Source organism: Bos mutus, chromosome 20 (assembly GCF_027580195.1).
Source record: "Bos mutus isolate GX-2022 chromosome 20, NWIPB_WYAK_1.1, whole genome shotgun sequence".
Classification (NCBI taxonomy): Eukaryota; Metazoa; Chordata; class Mammalia; order Artiodactyla; family Bovidae; genus Bos; species Bos mutus.
The window spans coordinates 13,708,586-13,726,509 of NC_091636.1; the positions used below are offsets into that span (position 1 = coordinate 13,708,586).

Genomic DNA, 17,924 nt, shown 5'->3' on the forward strand with positions numbered 1-17,924 from the left:
TTAAAAATTTTGGGGTCAAAATTTCTAAGCTTTTCCTTTGCATGCACATCCATTTATACTTAAAAAAAATGTGACTGTATTATTCATGATGTTTTGTAAACCAAAATGTATTGCCACACAAAACCAATCTAAAACTTAGAGGTATAAAAGAGCAACCATTTATTACAGCTCATGAATTCTTTAGGTGAAGAGTTCAGAGGACAGCGCTGGGATATTTTTCCTCTGCTCCATGAAGTCTAGGACATCAGCTAGGAAAACTCAAATGGCTAGGGGTAACTGGAATATCTGGGGAATGGAAATACCTGGAAGCTTCTTTTTATACTCACAGAGTTAACTCAGTTGTGATTGTCTGTGAGAATACCTGCATGTGACTTCTCTGTGTGGCTTTAGCTTCCTCACGACATGGTAGCCCTCAGGGTAGTTGAAGCTAAAGACTGATCTAATGACTGATGTCTTTATAAGGAGAGAAATTGGAATGAGACACACAGCCACAGAGGGAGCATGCCATGTGAAGATGGAGGCAAATATTGGAGTGATGTATCTATGAGTCAAGGAATATCAAGGATTGCCAGCAGCCACCAGAAACTGGGAAGAGCTGAGGAAGGACCCTCACCTAGAACCTTCAGAGAGCATGTTCCTGCTGACACCTTAATTTTGGATTTCTGTTCTCTAGAGATGTAAGAGAACAGATATCTGTCATTTTAAGCCACCAGAGTTTATAACAAGTACTTTGTTATAGCAGCCCTAGGAACCAAATACAGTTACCCATATTAACATAGATCTGTTGTCATCATTTCATAGGTACACGGTAACCATCAGTTCAGTTCAGTTGCTCAGTCGTGTCCAACTCTTTGTGAACCCGTGAACAGCAGCACTTCAGGCTTCCCTGTCCATCACCAACTCCCGGAGTTTACCCAGACTCATGTCCATTGAGTCAGTGATGCCATCCAACCATCTTATCCTCCGTCGTCCCCTTCTCCTCCTGCCTTCAATCTTTCCCAGCACCAGAGTCTTTTCCAATGAGTCACTTCTCATCAGGTGGCCAAAATATTGGAGTTTCAACTTCAACATCAGTCCTTCCAATGAATATTCAGGATTGATTGCCTTTAGCATGGACTGGTTGGATCTCCTTGCAGTCCAAGGGACTCTCAAGAGTCTTCTCCAACACCACGGTTCAAAAGCATCAATTCTTCAGTGCTCAGCTTTCTTTATGGTCCAACTCTCAATCCATACATGACCACAGGAAAAACCATAGCCTTGACTAGACGGACCTTTGTTGGCAAAGTAATGTCTCTGCTTTTGAATATGCTATCTAGGTTGGTCATAACTTTCCTTCAAAGGAATAAGAGTCCTTTTAATTTCATGGCTGCAGTCACCATCTGCAGTGATTTTGGAGTCCCCAGAAATAAAGTCTCTCACTGTTTCCGCTGTTTCCCCATCTATTTGCCATGAAGTGATAGGACCAGATACCATGATCTTAGTTTTCTGAATGTTGAGCTTTAAGCCAACTTTTTCACTCTCCACTTTCACTTTCATCAAGAGGCTCTTTAGTTCCTCTTCACTTTCTGCCATAAGAGTGGTGTCATCTGCATACCTGAGGTTATTGATATTTCACCCGCCAATCTTGAGTCCAGCTTGTGCTTCATCCAGCCTAGCATTTCTCATGATGTACTCTGCATATAAGTTAAATAAGCAGGGTGACAATATGCAGCCTTGTTGTACTCCTTTCCCTATTTGGAACCAGTCTGTTGGTCAATGTCCAGTTCTAACTGTTACTTCCTGACCTGTATACAGATTTCTCAAGAGACAGGTCAGGTAGTCTTTCAGAATTTTCCACAGTTTGTGGTGATCCACACAGTCAAAGGCTTTGGCATAGTCAATAAAGCAGAAATAGATGTATTTCTGGAACTCTCTTGCTTTTTCGATGATCCACCACATGTTGGCAATTTGATCTCTGGTTCCTCTGACTTTTCTAAAACCAGCTCGAACAACTGGAAGTTCATGGTAAACATACTGTTGAAGCCTGGCTTGGAGAATTTTGAGCATTACCAGCTTGTGAGATGAGTGCAATTGTGTGGTAGTTTGAGCATTCTTTGACATTGCCTTTCTTTGGGATTGGAATGAAAACTGACCTTTTCCAATCCTGTGGCCACTGCTGAGTTTTCCAAATTTGCTGGCATATTGAGTGCAGCACTTTCACAGCATCATCTTTTAGGATTTGAAATAGCTCAACTGGAATTCCATCACCTCCACTAGCTTTGTTCGTAGTGATGCTTCCTAAGGCCCACTTGACTTCACATTCCAGGATGTCTGGCTCTAGGTGAGTGATCACACCATCGTGATTATCTGGGTCGTGAAGATCTTTTTTGTATAGTTCTTCTGGGTATTCTTGCCACCTCTTTTTAATATCTTCTGCTTCTGTTCAGATATCAGATCAGATATGTCACTACAGTTGTGTCAGACTCTGTGCGACCCCATAGACGGCAGCCCACAAGGCTCCCCCATCCCTGGGATTCTCCAGGCAAGAATACTGGAGTGGGTTGCCATTTCTTTTCTCCAATGCACGACAGTGAAAAGTGAAAGTGAAGCCGCTCAGTCGTGTCTGACTCTAGCGACCCCATGGACTGCAGCCTACCAGGCTCCTCCATCCATGGGGTTTTCTAGGCAAAAGTACTGGAGTCGGGTGCCATTGCCTTCTCCACTGCTTCTGTTAGGTCCATACCATTTCTATCCTTTATCAAGCCCATCTTTGCATGAAATGTTCCTTTGGTATCTCTAATTTTCTTGAAGAGATCTCGTCTTTCCCATTCTATTACTTTCCTCTATTTCTTTGTATTGATCACTGAGGAAGGCTTTCTTATATCTCCTTGCTATTCTTTGGAACTCTGCATTCAAATGGGTAAATTTTTGCTTTTCTCCTTTGCTTTTCACTTCTCTTCTTTTTTCAGCTATTTGTAAGGCCTCCTCAGACAGCCATTTTGCTTTTTGCATTTCTTTTTCTTGGGGATGGTCTTGATCCCTGTCTCCTGTACAATGTCACGAACCTCCGTCCATAGTTCATCAGGCACTCTATCAGATCTAACCCCTGAGAAATCCCTTGAGAAATAGATTCAAGGGATTAGATCTGACGGTAACCATAGAATGCTTCAGTTCAGTTCAGTTCAGTTGCTCAGTCATGTCTGACTCTTCGCGACACCATGAATCGCAGCATGCCAGGCCTTCCTGTCCATCACCAACTCCAGGAGTTCACTCAGACTCACGTCCATCGAGTCAGTGATGCCATCCAGCCATCTCATCCTCTGTTGTCCCCTTCTCCTCCTGCCCCAACCCCTCCCAGCATCAGAATCTTTTCCAATGAGTCAGCTCTTCGCATGAGGTGGCCAAAGTATTGGAATTTCAGCTTTAGCATCATTCCTTCCAAAGAAATCCCAGAGCTGATCTCCTTCAGAATGGACTGGTTGGATCTCCTTGCAGTCCAAGGGACTCTCAAGAGTCTTCTCCAACACCACAGTTCAAAAGCATCAATTCTTCGGCTCTCAGTTTTCTTCACAGTCCAACTCTCACATCCATACATGACCACTGGAAAAACCATAGCCTTGACTAGACGAACCTTTGTTGGCAAAGTAATGTCTCTGCTTTTGAATATGCTATCTAGGTTGGTCATAACTTTCCTTCCAAGGAGTAAGCGTCTTTTAATTTCATGGCTGCAGTCACCATCTGCAGTGATTTTGGAGCCCAAAAAAATAAAGTCTGACACTGTTTCCACTGTTTCCCCATCTATTTCCCATGAAGTGATGGGACCGGATACCATAATCTTTGTCTTCTGAATGTTGAGCTTTAAGCCAACTTTTTCACTCTCCACTTTCATTTTCATCAAGAGGCTTTTTAGTTCCTCTTCACTTTCTGCCATAAGGGTGGTGTCATCTGCATATCTGAGGTTATTGATATTTCTCCTGGGAATCTTGATTCCAGCTTGTGCTTCTTCCAGCCCAGCATTTCTCATGATGTACTCTGCATATAAGTTAAATAAGCAGGGTGACAATATACAGCCTTGATGTACTCCTTTTCCTATTTATCATCACTTATTTAATCAATCTTAAATAGGTCTAAGAAATATAGTTCAATAGTTAGCATGCTATTATATTCTATACAATAAAGTGGGTGACTCATAACCTCTCTCACAGACTTCATATCTTTCCTCCACAGGGCCTAGCTTTCATTAAATATCAATTAACTTATAAACACCAACAAGAGAGTACCAGGAAATACAAAGTCGGATCACCTACCAGCATTATATTAAAGGATGCCCAGTGTTAAGGATATTAAAGTTTTCAAGACAGTCCTGTCCCTTCTGGAAACCTTCTTGGTTAGGTGACTGGAGGGACAGGTAAAAACTTCAACCTAACTGAGCACTCCTATAAAACATCAAATATTTTAAAATGAAAGTGATTATAGTACAAAAAGGTTAAATCCCATTGCTCTTACTGATGTGATACTTCCAGTTCCCCAGCCACAAAAGCAGTTTTAAACATCTAAGCCTCTTTGCCAAGCGTTAAGAAATGACTCAGAAATGTAATCCTGGCAGACGACTACGGAAACGTACCCCGCGCATTCTAGACCTTTCCTGCCGCTTCTTTATGGCTCCTGGGTTGGATGAGGCCTCCTGCGTTTTCCTTCTCAAGTTCAGTTCTCTGTTTGTTTCTTGGCTCATTTGTGACTTCCTCTACACAGAAGGGCGGGCATGGGGCAAACCTGGAGAGGAGCCACGGTGCCCCTCCCGGTCTCTGACGGTGCCAAGTCAGAGCAGCAGGCTAAGTGCTTAGCTCTGAAAGTTGCGTGGCTGCAAGCCCTTCCAAGCTCCTCTTTTCCTTTCTTCCACAGACCATGAGTCTTCTCCAAAAGTGCCTGTAGAAAAAAATAAAACCTTTTTTTAACTCTAAGATGCTTGGCAGTGCTTTTTGCCATTTTCTCAAAGTCTTTAGCCGCTCTGAACATAATAGTCTGGATGACTAGAGCGCAACAAAAACTGCTCTGAATTCTTGGTTCAGTATGGAAATCCAAAGAAAACTGTGCTGCTCTCGTAGGTGCTCATTTCAGGCTAGCTGATTGGAAGAGCTTGAAATCTTCATGTTTTCTGAATATCTGGGAGGTGGTACCCTCAGGAAATGCCCCCACAGAGATGTCCCCATTTCCTCTGGGACAAATGGACATTGTGTCTACTACAGGACTTCCCTGTAGCTCAGATGGTAAAGAATCTGCCTACGATGCAGGAGACCTGGGTTCATTCCCTGGCTCGGGAAGATCCTCTGGAGAAGGGAATGGCAACCCACTCCAGTATTCTAGCCTGGAAAATCCCAAGGACAGAGGACTCTGGCAGGCTACAGTCCATGGGGTCCCAAAGAGTTGGACACGACTGAGCAACTAACACACGCACACGTATCTGAGTCACCTTGCTGTACAGCAGACATTAACGCAGTAAATCAACTATATTTCACTAAATTTTTTTAAAAAATTAATAAAAAGTAAAAGTCAAGAAAACAAAAAACAAACAAACAAAACAAAGAATGCTTGCTGGCACTGTGACTGCTGCAGAAAGTGCCCCTAGCCAGGCTCCCTGGGTTTTTAAAGTTGTGGTCACTAGTGGAGATGGACAGTTAGTGGCCCCAGTCCTGCAGGGTCAGGTGGCTTTCTTCCTCTACTGGTTGCAAAAGCAGGATGGAGCAGTTTAGGCAGCTTATGTGTTGTGGGGGAGGGGGAGACTGAGGGCACTGCACATTTGCCAGTTCTATCCACCCCACCCGCCCCACAAGTGACAGCTGAGTGCTTGTTGGTCTCCTACTGTGCACCACACTCTAGGATTTTCCAGAAAACTAACCTGGCTGGAGGGAAGTCTCTGAATGCCTCCTCAAGATCTAGTTTTCTTCCTTTGCTAATAGAACCCTAATTGTGTGTGTGTGTGTCGAGGGTGAATAGAGAAAAACACCAACCTGTTCAGCGCTAGGTGGTTGATTTATTCATGAGGCCAGCTTCCTCATCCCATAGAGGTGGCTGTGTAACTGTTGAGAAGAATCTTGACCTTAAGGATAACAGGCTACAGTTTTTAAAGCTGGTCACAACAATACTTTCAGCACTATCTGCTCCAGCACCTTGCCATCCCCAGCTCCTCCAGCTTTGTCACTGCTGGATGAACTGAATGTGGTGGAAGTGCTCCTGAGTGACTTCTGGAGCAGGGTCATGAAAGGTGCGGCTGCCTCCTGGCTCTGGCTCTCTTGGGACACATGCCTTTGGAGTCCTGAGGTGTCCTGTGAAGAATCCAACTACCCTGCAGCCACCGTGCTGGAAGGAAAGACAGGGATGCCCAGTGAACCCGGCTGTCTGAGTCTTCCTAGTCCTGATCCCGAACATCTGAGAGGACCAACCTTAGGATGATTCTAGCCACACACCCCGATGCTTCGAGTCAGTCAATTGAAGCAGTAGATGGGGTGCAGCAGAGATAAGCCAGCTCCCCATGTGTACAGTCCTGACCCATGGAATCCATAAGCATAATGAGTGGTTGGTCCATACCACTAAGTTTAGTGGGGATATATTATGTTACCATAGTGACTGGAGCACAAGGCAACTATGGGATGCAGATATTCCTGAGGCTTGGAGTCCTTGGGACCCCTTTCAGCAGAGTGGCCAGTGGGAATGAAGCCCTTTGAGAGTTTCATGATTCCCCATCTGAACTAGATAGTTGGGTTCGATCACAGTAGACCTCAGCCCCCTGGGGTCATCAGCCTTTACCCTGATGGTATCAGTGAGCACCAAGAACAGAATAGTTTGCTGATGCCTTTTGGCTCCTTCAGCTCCATCCTCCCCTTCTGATCTGCCTGACCCCATGTAATTCATCAGAGTAGAAGTGTGAACCTCAAACATGGCTGAACAATGCAAGGATCATTCCCCTCCCTCCTAATGGGGCCACAGCAGCCCTGGGTCCTGGTGTTTATTTGGTGGGGAACAAGGAGCTATGTTGTTTTAAGTGAAGATTTGATTCTGAGCTTGAGTTTAAACCTCAGTCCTCTAATTCCATCAGATCTTGGCCACGACACCTCAGCAAGTCATTCATCTTCTTAGAAAGCATTTTTCATCTGTAAGAAGAGAGATGAGAAAACCAGCTCAGGGGATACAGAGCAGCATCATAGATCTAGGACTTTGCTTTTGGTAGGGCCTCATTTTTATGGAGAAGAAAATTGGAGCCCAGAGAGATTAAGCAATTTGCTTAATATGCCATAGTCATACAGCTAATTTATGGCAGAGCTAGGATTAGTATTTCAGTCCCTGTTGTTCTTTCAGCTACATTAAGCTGAACAGAGTAACTCAGGAGAAGGGATGCAGGAGACTAAGGTGGATGTAGGGATGAAGTGGGATTCAGTATAAGCTGAGGGCTTGGCATCCCGAAGGCCTGTGAAAACTGAGACAGGGTGGCTGAAGTTGTAAAGGCCAGGAGGAAGGCGGAGGAGTTACCCATAGTTCTTTCCTTCCATCCTCTTCTGGGTTTTGTGTGTAGGAGCTGAGGAAGTGGTCGAAGCACCACGTGTGACTGTTGAAACTCCCGTGAATTCTGAGAGCCTGTGGTGTGAAGAACTAAACTAGGTCAGATCCAAGCCTGACACAAAGCAAAAAGAATGCCACAGATTTGCAACTGAGGTTGCAAGTTAGGACACAAAATGCCCTGTTTGCTCCCAGACTGTCTGGGCTCCACCTCCTTCCCATTTGTAATTAAAGCTCTTCAGGAAGGGCTGGGCCCATTGCTTTGGAAAATCAATGTGCTGTTTCTGGAGGTCCCCTAAGTGCCATGCCTCCCAACTTTTCAACCTTAGCCCATGAATCAAGTCTGATGACTTAATTTACTGTTGAAACAAACACATCCATTGCAAAGTGATACATCACAGACATTTCCACTTCTCACTTGCCAGGGTAGTTGCCCCAGAGAAGAAAGGAGAATTAATCCTTTCTCTAAACAAAGACATTCTCCCTGTGGTAAAACCAGAGAAGGAGATAGAATCTGAGTGTATTCACTGGCTTTAGGCATGCAGATGCCAATCATTTCCTCCCCACCCCCAGGCCCCACAGCAGAGGCCCCAGAGCCCTAACCCACCCTGTCTCCAATGCAGCAGCTGGTCAGCCCTTGCTAAGCCTAGCGGATTCTCCAGCTGTGTGTGTACTTGGAAATGGGAAGCCACAGGCAGTGAGCCGAAGGCCATGGAGACCAGGGAGTTGAAGTTGCATTTTTGACTAATCTCCAGAGAGACCAGAATAAATTAGATGTATAGCAGCAGTAAGAGCTCCTCCTGCCCCAGGGAGAGAGACGGTGATGGAGAGAAGTGACCTGGTCCCAGGGGCTCCCCTGTTGACTGTGTGGGGCCTGCTGTACTTCCTACTCTGGTCCTGCACGATGTCCCTGAACCCTTAGAATAATTTTCTCCTCGTTTCTATGAGCAGGACAGGTTTCTACCTCTGAAATCAAATGCTTTTCTTACTTTTAATTTTTATTTTTTAAAATGATTATTATTTTTGGCCATGTCACATGGCATGCAGGGATGAAACTCGTGCCCTGTGCTGTGGAGGCACAGAGTCCCAACCATTGGACAGCCAGGGAAGTCCCTCAAAAGCCTTTTTAAAAAAAAAAATTATTAAATTACCTAATGTGCAATGCCAGACACTGTGGGGAGAGTCAAGAATGGTTACATAAGGTAGCTAATTGATCCCTTTGAAATAATCTCCATGTCTTTTGTTCCTTTCATAAGTACACCCACACTCATCTACCATTCTATTTCACTTGCCATATTGTTTAAGCAGCTAATTATTTACTAATTATTCAAAGTTTGTTGATCTTAACTCTCTAATTGGACTGAAAATGGCCTCATTTCAAAAAAACATGTCATAAATATTTTTTGCACCCCCTAACAGTGCCTGGGTCAGTATCAAATATACTTTAGCCAATAATTACATTATTTTTAATATTTTATTTGCTTAAAATAATAAAGAAACTGATTATAGAATCGGGAACCAATCCAGCTATTTGTTTACTTTAAAAGATGCAAATTTCACTTATTCCCTTCTTCATCCATTTATCAGTCACTCATTCACTTAAGCCATCTGAGTAGCTTGGGTTTAGAGAGCTTGGGAGAAGCTAAAACAATTCAAACTTCCTACAACTCCCCAAGCATAATGTGATATAAGGGCCTGTTTAGTAGGAATACAGAGGAAGGTACCTGTGTGAGGACTTTAGGAATAAAATCCATGACACTTAGAGACTAGAAGGACTGTGGACTAGAAAGGAAAATTAATCAAAGATGAGGAAGAATCTTAGATTGTTCCCAAGAGGACTCACTAGCAAGGTCCTGGGTATGGGTGATGGGGGAATGTGGCTGGCCTTCGCTATACTGCAAAATGCATCTTCCTCCCTTTCAAGAAATAATTTTTTTTGAAAAACAAAGAAACAGTAGTTTCTAAATATAGAATTTGAGCAAAAGAAATATGTTGTCCTTCTAACAAGATATGTTTTTGCATTTGCCAGATGGACTCAATATTCATCTGTCAATAATTCATTTGTCCACATGTAGACACATTTAATTATTTAATGAGTTCATACAGTCTGGCTCAGTTTACACTGGCTAGAACACATGCACAGGCACACACGCACACACACAGAGTTCCAAGGCAGGCATTTGTTTGATGGGGATGATAAAAACTGGTCAACAAAATAAAAAGCATTTACAGAACACTTCCACAAAGTTCAAGTTTAACAGATATTGTGTATATGTCAGTTGCTCAGTTGTGTCTCTTTGTGACCCTATAGACTGTAGCCCGCCAGGCTCCCCTGTCCATGGAATTCTCCAGGCAAGAATACTGGAGTGGGTTGCCATTCCCTTCTCCAGAGGATATTCCCGACCCAGGGATCAAACCCTGGTCTCCTAAATTGCAGGCAGATTCTTTACCATCTGAGCTATCAGGGAAGCCCTTAACAAATATTCAGTTCAGTTCAGTTCAGTTCATTCACTCAGTCGTGTCCGACTCCTTGTGACTCCATGAATCGCAGCACGCCAGGCCCTGTCCATCACCAACTCCTGGAGTTCACTCAAACTCATGTCCATCAAGTTGGTGATGCCATCCAGCCATCTCATCCTCTGTTGTCCCCTTCTCCTTCTGCCCCCAATCCCTCCCAGCATCAGAGTCTTTTCCAATGAGTCAATTCTTCCCATAAGGAGGCCAAAGTATTGGAGTTTCAGCTTTAGTATCAGTCCTTCCAAAGAACACCCAGGACTTATCTCCTTTAGAATGGACTGTTTGGATCTCCTTGCAGTCCAAGGGACTCTCAAGAGTCTTCTCCAACACCACAGTTCAAAAGCATCAATTCTTCGGCCCTCAGCTTTCTTCACAGTCTAATTCTCACATCCATATATGACCACTGGAAAAACTGTAGCCTTGACTAGATGGACCTTTGTTGGCAAAGTAATGTCTCTGCTTTTGAATATGCTATCTAGGTTGGTCATAACTTTCCTTCCAAGGAATAAGCATCTTTTAATTTCATGGCTGCAATCACCATCTGCAGTGATTTTGGAGCCCAAAAAATAAAGTCTGACACTATTTTCACTGTTTCCCCATCTATTTCCCATGAAGTGATGGGACCGGATGCCACGGTCTTAGTTTTCTGAATGTTGAGCTTTAAAGCCAACTTTTTCACTCTCCTCTTTCACTTTCATCAGAGGCTCTTTAGTTCTTCTTCACTTTCTGCCATAAGGGTGGTGTCATCTGCATATCTGAGGTTATTGATATTTCTTCCGGCAATCTTGATTCCAGCTTGTGCTTCTCCCAGCCCAGCGTTTCTCATGATATACTCTGCATAGAAGTTAAATAAGCAGGGTGACAATATACAGCCTTGACATACTCCTTTTCCTATTTGGAACCAGTCTGTTGTTCCATGTCCAGTTCTAACTGTTGCTTCCTGACCTGCATACAAATTTCTCAAGAGGCAGATCAGGTGGTCTGGTATTCCCATCTCTTTCAGAATTTTCCACAGTTTATTGTGATCCACATAGTCAAAGGCTTTGGCATAGTCAATAAAGCAGAAATAGATGTTTTTCTGGAACTCTCTTGCTTTTTCCATGATCCAGCGGATGTTGGCAATTTGATCTCTGGTTCCTCTGCCTTTTCTAAAACCAGCTTGAACATCAGGAAGTTCATGGTTCACGTATTGCTGAAGCCTGGCTTGGAGAATTTTGAGCATTACTTTACTAGCGTGTGAGATGAGTGCAATTGTGCTAACAAACATTACCCTCTGTCATTTCTCCTTATTGTTTGTTGTTAAGTTGCTAAGTCGTGTCTGACTCTTTTGTGACCCCATGGACTATAGCCCACTGAGCTCCCCTGTCCATGGGATTTCCCAGGCAAGAATACTGGAATGAGTTGCCATTTCCTTTTCCAGGGGATCTTCTCAACCAGGGATCAAACCCCAGACTCCTACATTGGCAAGCGGATTCTTTACCACTGAGCCACCAGGGATACCCTTCCCCTTATTAAGTTTGGATTTATATCTGTGTTTATGCAGATTTTGAAGGATTTATCCACTTTTGAAGGATTGCCGCATTTAGCAGAGGGTCTCAAAGGTTTATTTTGATAGTACTTATTTAAAAAGTCTAAAATTTATGGATTAAGAAAGAGATGGAATAATTGGCTCTTAAGCAGGACTACACTTATTCTTTTGCTCTCTTACTTTTGTTAGGAGCTTACTTTTATAATTTATGATTCATGTTCATGATTTTAAAGCTTCTAAGAGCCAAGCACTTCTAGCCGTTAATTATCTTATTCATTTGACATCTAGGTAAAGCACATACCTTCTCTTTGGGTAAAGACAGGGAAAATATTTTTTTAAAGTGTACCGAGATTTTAAAGCAATGTATATATTATCTCCAAGTCTCCTTGCAAGTGTAGATTTGCCTGAAAATTATAAATGCAGAAAGAAAAAAAATGACCACTTTTTTTCATTTTCTCCAAAAATATCGATTGAGCATATCCTACATGCCGTTATAAGACAATGGTTGAGAAGAGTGAGGCGCTGTCTCTGACTGCAGGGAACTCACGAGCAAGGCATTATGCCAGGGTGGAATTATGATATGTTTCTTGGGGACATTCAAGAACCAATTTCCTCTGACACACTAGGAGACAGCTTAAGACTTTTGACTTTTGCTTTGGGAGAAGTGAAGTGAAGTGAAGTTGCTCAGTCGTGTCCGACTCTTAGCGACCCCACGGACTACACCCTACCTGGCTCCTGCGTCCATGGGATTCTCCAGGCAAGAGTACTGGAGTGGGTTGCCATTGCTTTGGGAGGAACTATGCTCAAAAGTGAGCACTGATTAAAAAAATAAATAAATAAAAGGTGCGTACTGACTGTCTTAAGTGGTATGAAGCTGGGGCCAGGGATTTCCCAGGAAAGCGCCATGCAAGGGGCTTAATGGAGGAGAGAGGTAGGACTCAGAAAAGGAAGCGTTGAAGCTAGAAAAGCAGAGAGAAAGGATAAAGGTCTATCAAAAAACTGACCCCTAGTCCCAAGAAAGCAGAGGGTCATTTAAAGGGCATTGTGAGAGATCAAATTAGAATGGCCTGTTCAGCTGACAAAGATTGTGTTGTATCTTACAATTCCATGGCCTTGAGTCTGCTGCAGTTCTCTTCTGTATCCTTTCTGTGCCAAGGCATAACCTGAACAAGCCCTGAATAAAGAGAGTCATATTTGGGAAGACCTAATCTGGTTCCACTGAGTGCAGAAGATCAGAATGAGAAAAACACTAGAGGTGGGGAGCGGGGACTAGTCAGGAACAATTGTCTAGGAAATGAATGAGTGCTTTAGGAATCTGGTTGGGACTGGGGTTTTACCATTTTACTCTGGGGTTATGGATTCTAAAACAAGACCATGCTGAAAGGGAGATTTAAAGAAAATGGCCTGGCTCAGGTTCACTTGAGCATAAATGATGACAAATATCTCCTCGGCTTCTTCCCAGGCTCTCCTCTGTGCTGTGGGTTTACTGCCTGCTCCCAGGGCTCCTTTCTCAATCTCTTGTACCAGAGACTGGGGTGTATGGGCTCCCTCCTGCTTACCAGCAATCAACAAAGAAAGATACCCTGTCTGGTAAAGGCTAGCGAGGCTTGTGGGCAACTGGCCATTTGGGGATCTCTTGTCCAGATGGAGCCTCCTCCACATGATCTTCCCCATCAGAGTCCTCTGTGTGGGTGGTGGTGGGTGTATTTAACCCAATCTCTCTTTAGTTGCTGTCATAACATAAGGAAACACCCAAGTGCCAATGCCCACTTGGATCTAAAGATGCCAAGTGTGCTGTGTTAGGGGAGAAACCCAGGGACACCACCACAATCACCTCCAGCTGTCACTACTCACCAGACTGACCTCAGGGCCACTGCCAAGGGAGAGGAACTTCAGCTCTTTGTAGAACACCATTCGGGAATCTGAGAGCCAAGAAATCCAACTGTTGTTCAAGTTGCCTGTGAGAGTTTGTGTCTGCCCCCAGCCCAGACCTGGGCACAGGGCCTCCCTAGAAATGGGAATTAGAGAACTTTGTGGAATAAAACTCAGGTCATGGCTAAAACTCTGTTTTCAAAGCTTTAAAGGCTTCTGGTTTTCTTGTTAAAAATTTTGAAAGTGAACAGGTCCCTGGAGCTAGGCATCCTAATCCTATACCATCTACTATATTTTTTAAAATCTCTCAGGCAGCAGCAGCTGCCTGTGTCTTAAGTTGAAATTATTTGTGACTGAGTCAGAAATCACAAGACATCCTGTGAGCATTAGAAAAGTTCATGACACAAAGTTATATGGTTTCAATGGTAGTGTGTTTTTCTAAAAATTCTATTTATATCATTTTGTTCTAAACATAGAATCTATTTAGAAGTTGAAAAAAAAGAAAACCCAAATACATAACTTACTATCACTGACTTTAAAAGAAACAAACCAGTCATGGTATCTGGTTGTAGGGGGAAAGTGTAGTAACACCATCTAAATTTCTTCTTTCAAATCTCATCTGTCCTTGAGAATTTGGTTCAAGTCCCTTCTTTACAAAGCCTTTCCTTAGTCAGAACAGCCCATAGCTACCTCTTTCTTTTCTGAACTGCTATAAAAATTATAGTCAGTACCATACAATTTAATCCTTCCTTTTGAACCATACCATTCACCATTATATGTGCTGCTCCTGTTTCCCCAACCAGATGGCAAGATATTTTAGAAAGCATAGCTCCTGTTAGGCCTCTTGGTATCTCCTAAAAGCTGAGCATGTTCCCAAAAGCATCATAGGTATTTGATCAACACTTGAAAGAAAGGGGCTTCCCTGGTGGCTCAGAGGTAAAGAATCTGCCTGCAGTGAGGGAGACTTGGGTTTGATCCCTGATTGGGAAGATCCCCTGGAGAAGGGAATGGCTACCCACTCCAGTATTCTTGCCTAGAGAATCCATGCAAAGAGGAGCCTGGTGGGCTACAGTCCATGGGATTCCAAAGAGTCAGACAGGACTGAGCAACTAACATTTTCACTTTTACAATTAAAAGAAAACATTGACGATCTAAGTGGGCCTCCTTTCAGGTGCCAGATCTGGCTCTGGGTCTTACCTGTACTGCAGAGGAAGCTCAGACTCAGTGTGGTCCAGGGCTGGACACGCAGAGGCAGGTCATGATGATGTCAGCTACTCCTTGTTGACAGCCACAAGTGGCAGGGTGACATACTGGTTAAGAACAGTCAGCAAACCTGGGCTCAGATGGTATATTTCCCACTTACTAGCTATGTGGCGGACTTCCCTGGTAGCTCAGCTGGTAAAGAATCCATCTGCGATGCAGGAGACCCCAGTTTGATTCCTAGGTCAGGAAGATCCCCTGAAGAAGGGATAGGCTACCCATTCCAGTATTCTTGGGCTTCCCTGGTGATTCAGATGATAAAGAATCCACCTGCAGTGCGGGAGACCTGAGTTGGAAAGATCCCCTGGAGGAGGGCATGGCAACCGACTCCATGGCAAGAGATTCTACAATGGAGAATAGAGTATTTCCATCATCTTACCTGGAGAATCCCCATGGATAGAGGAGCCTGGTGGGGTGCAGTCCATGGGGTTGCCAAGAGTTGGACAGGACTGAGTGACTAAGCACAGCAGAGCACAGCTATGTGACATTGGACAAGTTACTTTACTAAATTGTATTTTCATTATGCATAAATTAGGAGTAAAAATAGTACTACCTCATAGCATTTTTTGCATGAATAAGATAAGTTATGTTGAACCATATGTCCCACCTCACCAGTTGGGTACGTTGGTAATGTAATTCCACCCACTGGCTCTGAATATGCTACTTGAGGGCCCACTTGTTCAGATTAGGAACACTGATAATCCTATTACTTCCCTGTGGACCCACTTCCAATGACCAGCCTGGAGACTCAGTAGAGCCTACTCAGTCTCAAGGGTCAGCCCTGGATCTTCTTACCTTGCTGGGGTTTCAGGCTTTCAAATGACCTCAGCTGTAGCCATGTCACTGCCAAAGCCTCATGGTGGCAACCTATTACAGGTTGGGTGATGCAGAGCAGCCCCTTCACAGTCACAGTCCTCCCTTTAAGAGCTTCTCAGCCAGTAGGGAGGCTGTTTCTGGGTTCCTGATGTTACAACTTTTTAATAGAATTTCTGTTAATTTCTAGAGTTTACTGTGAATCAAGGGGAATAGTCAATCCATATATAACCCCCAATGGTGGCTTATGAAGCTAAGAGAGGAAGGGGTGTATGTGTGGGTATGTGTGTGTGTGTGTTAGTTGCTCAGTTGTGTCTGACTCTTCACAACCCCGTGGACTGTAGCCCACCAGGCTCCTCTATCCATGGAGTTCCCCAGGCAAGAATACTGGAGTGTGTAGCCATTCCCTTCTCCAGGGTATCTTCCTGGCCCAGGGATTGAATCCCTATCTCCTGCATTGCAGGCAGATTCTTTACCATCTGAGCCACCCAAGAAGCCCAAGAGAGGAGGATACCTAACCTAAAAGTTTGATCCGGTTCAAGGTAAAAAAGCCACAATTTCAATTTCAGTCAAGTCTTTGTGTAGCTGGGTCCTGGCCATTAGGGGTTCATGGCCTTATTGTTTGAAAGGATTATTAACAGGCCAGCTTTGTGAGCACTGGGGGTCTATGGGGGACAATTTGGGACATGGAAATATCAACAAGAACAACAGCAAAAAGCTGTCTCTAGCTTTTTCACAGTTAAGGGAATCATTATACATTGAATGGTACTTAGGAAAGACGTTTCTCTTCTTTAGGATTGAGAGGTTTGTATGTGTGTTCCAATAACTAACCACCAGAATGAGGAGGCCCAGCTTTGACTCACATGTGCGGGTGGTCTGGGAAGACGACCAAACCCCCAGTACTAAGGCCCATCCCAGGCCATGCTGTAGAAACGCCTCAGTATGACTTGACACTGCATTTCCTGCACCAGACAGGCCAGATGGGGCCCAGCACATTTCTCTGTGTACCTGAAGTCTTGGCTATTTTCTTCTCATGGATAAAATGTGAGAAGGTCAAAAGGTAATTTGATGACTTACATGGTCTGATAATATCAATAACCTCAGATATGCAGATGACACCACCCTTATGGCAGAAAGTGATGAGGAACTAAAAAGCCTCTTGATGAAGGTGAAAGAGGAGAGTGAAAAAGTTGGCTTAAAACTCAACATTCGGAAAACGAAGATCATGGCATCTGGTCCCATCACTTCATGGGAAATAGATGGGGAAACAGTGGAAACAGTGTCAGACTTTATTTTTTGGGGCTCCATAATCACTACAGATGGTGACTGCAGCCATGAAATTAAAAGATACTTACTCCTTGGAAGGAAAGTTATAACCAACCTAGATAGCATATTCAAAAGCAGAGACATTACTTTGCCAACAAAGGTCCGTCTAGTCAAGGCTATGGTTTTTCCTGTGGTCATGTATGGATGTGAGAGTTGGACTGTGAAGAAAGCTGAGGGCCAAAGAATTGATGCTTTTGAACTGTGGTGTTGGAGAAGACTCTTGAGAGTCCCTTGGACTGCAAGGAGATCCAACCAGTGCATTCTGAAGGAGATCAGCCCTGGGATTTCTTTGGAAGGAATGATGCTAAAGCTGAAACTCCAGTACTTTGGCCACCTCATGTGAAGAGTTGACTCATTGGAAAAGACTCTGATGCTGGGAGGGATTGGGGGCAGGAGGAGAAGGGGACAACAGAGGATGAGATGGCTGGATGGCATCACTGACTCGATGGACGTGAGTCTGAGTGAACTCCGGGAGTTGGTGATGGACAGGGAGGCCTGGCGTGCTGTGATTCATGGGGTTGCAAGGAGTCGGACACGACTGCCTGACTGAACTGAACTGAACAAACCGAACATGTTCTGACAAACTTACTGGTTTCTGCTCAGGAGAACTGAGTGGGGAGTTGGCCACACAGGGTCAGGCAGCAGAAAGGCTCAAAGATTGTGTATCTTTTTGTGCTGAGAGGGTGGGGTGGGGTGGGGTGGGAGCCACTGAGGCCTGGTCCCATCCCCTTGGTCTTCTGTCACACTAGCTTCTGTGATCTTGAATAAAGGGACATGGGATTTGCCCTGAAATAGATGACCACTGTGCACAATTTATGGGGCCTGGCTTGTGAAGGATTGATAGGAGAGCATTCCTAGAGTGAGGGACACGTTATATGTTAAGGATGTGACTGTAGCAGGAGCATAAACAAAGGTCTCATGACCTAGGACTCTGGAAATGGCCAAGTTTAGTGTCATGTTATAAGTTCTTTTACACTGCAATGTGCTTTAGCCACTCCTAAGCTTTCTACTGGAGAAGGCAATGGCACCCCACTCCAGGACTCTTGCCTGGAAAATCCCATGGATGGAGGAGCCTGGT

General features: G+C 44.1%; 2 long non-coding RNA genes across 4 annotated transcripts in view; one reads left to right on the forward strand and one right to left on the reverse strand.

Annotated features, from left to right (window-relative positions):
* LOC138984229 (uncharacterized) overlaps positions 1–17,924 on the forward strand; it is a 59,123-nt gene that overhangs the window by 7,183 nt on the left and 34,016 nt on the right. The window lies entirely within an intron of this gene.
* On the reverse strand, positions 49–13,711 carry LOC138984228 (uncharacterized). 3 transcript variants are annotated; one of them, XR_011461497.1, is made up of 4 exons: positions 13,430–13,711; positions 7,051–7,127; positions 5,988–6,336; positions 49–4,905 (listed from the first exon to the last, which is right to left on the reverse strand). It is a non-coding gene; the product is annotated as an uncharacterized lncRNA (long non-coding RNA). The 3 variants fall into 3 exon arrangements; XR_011461496.1 differs by having other exon boundaries at positions 49–4,011; positions 4,604–4,905; positions 5,988–7,127; XR_011461495.1 differs by having other exon boundaries at positions 5,988–7,127.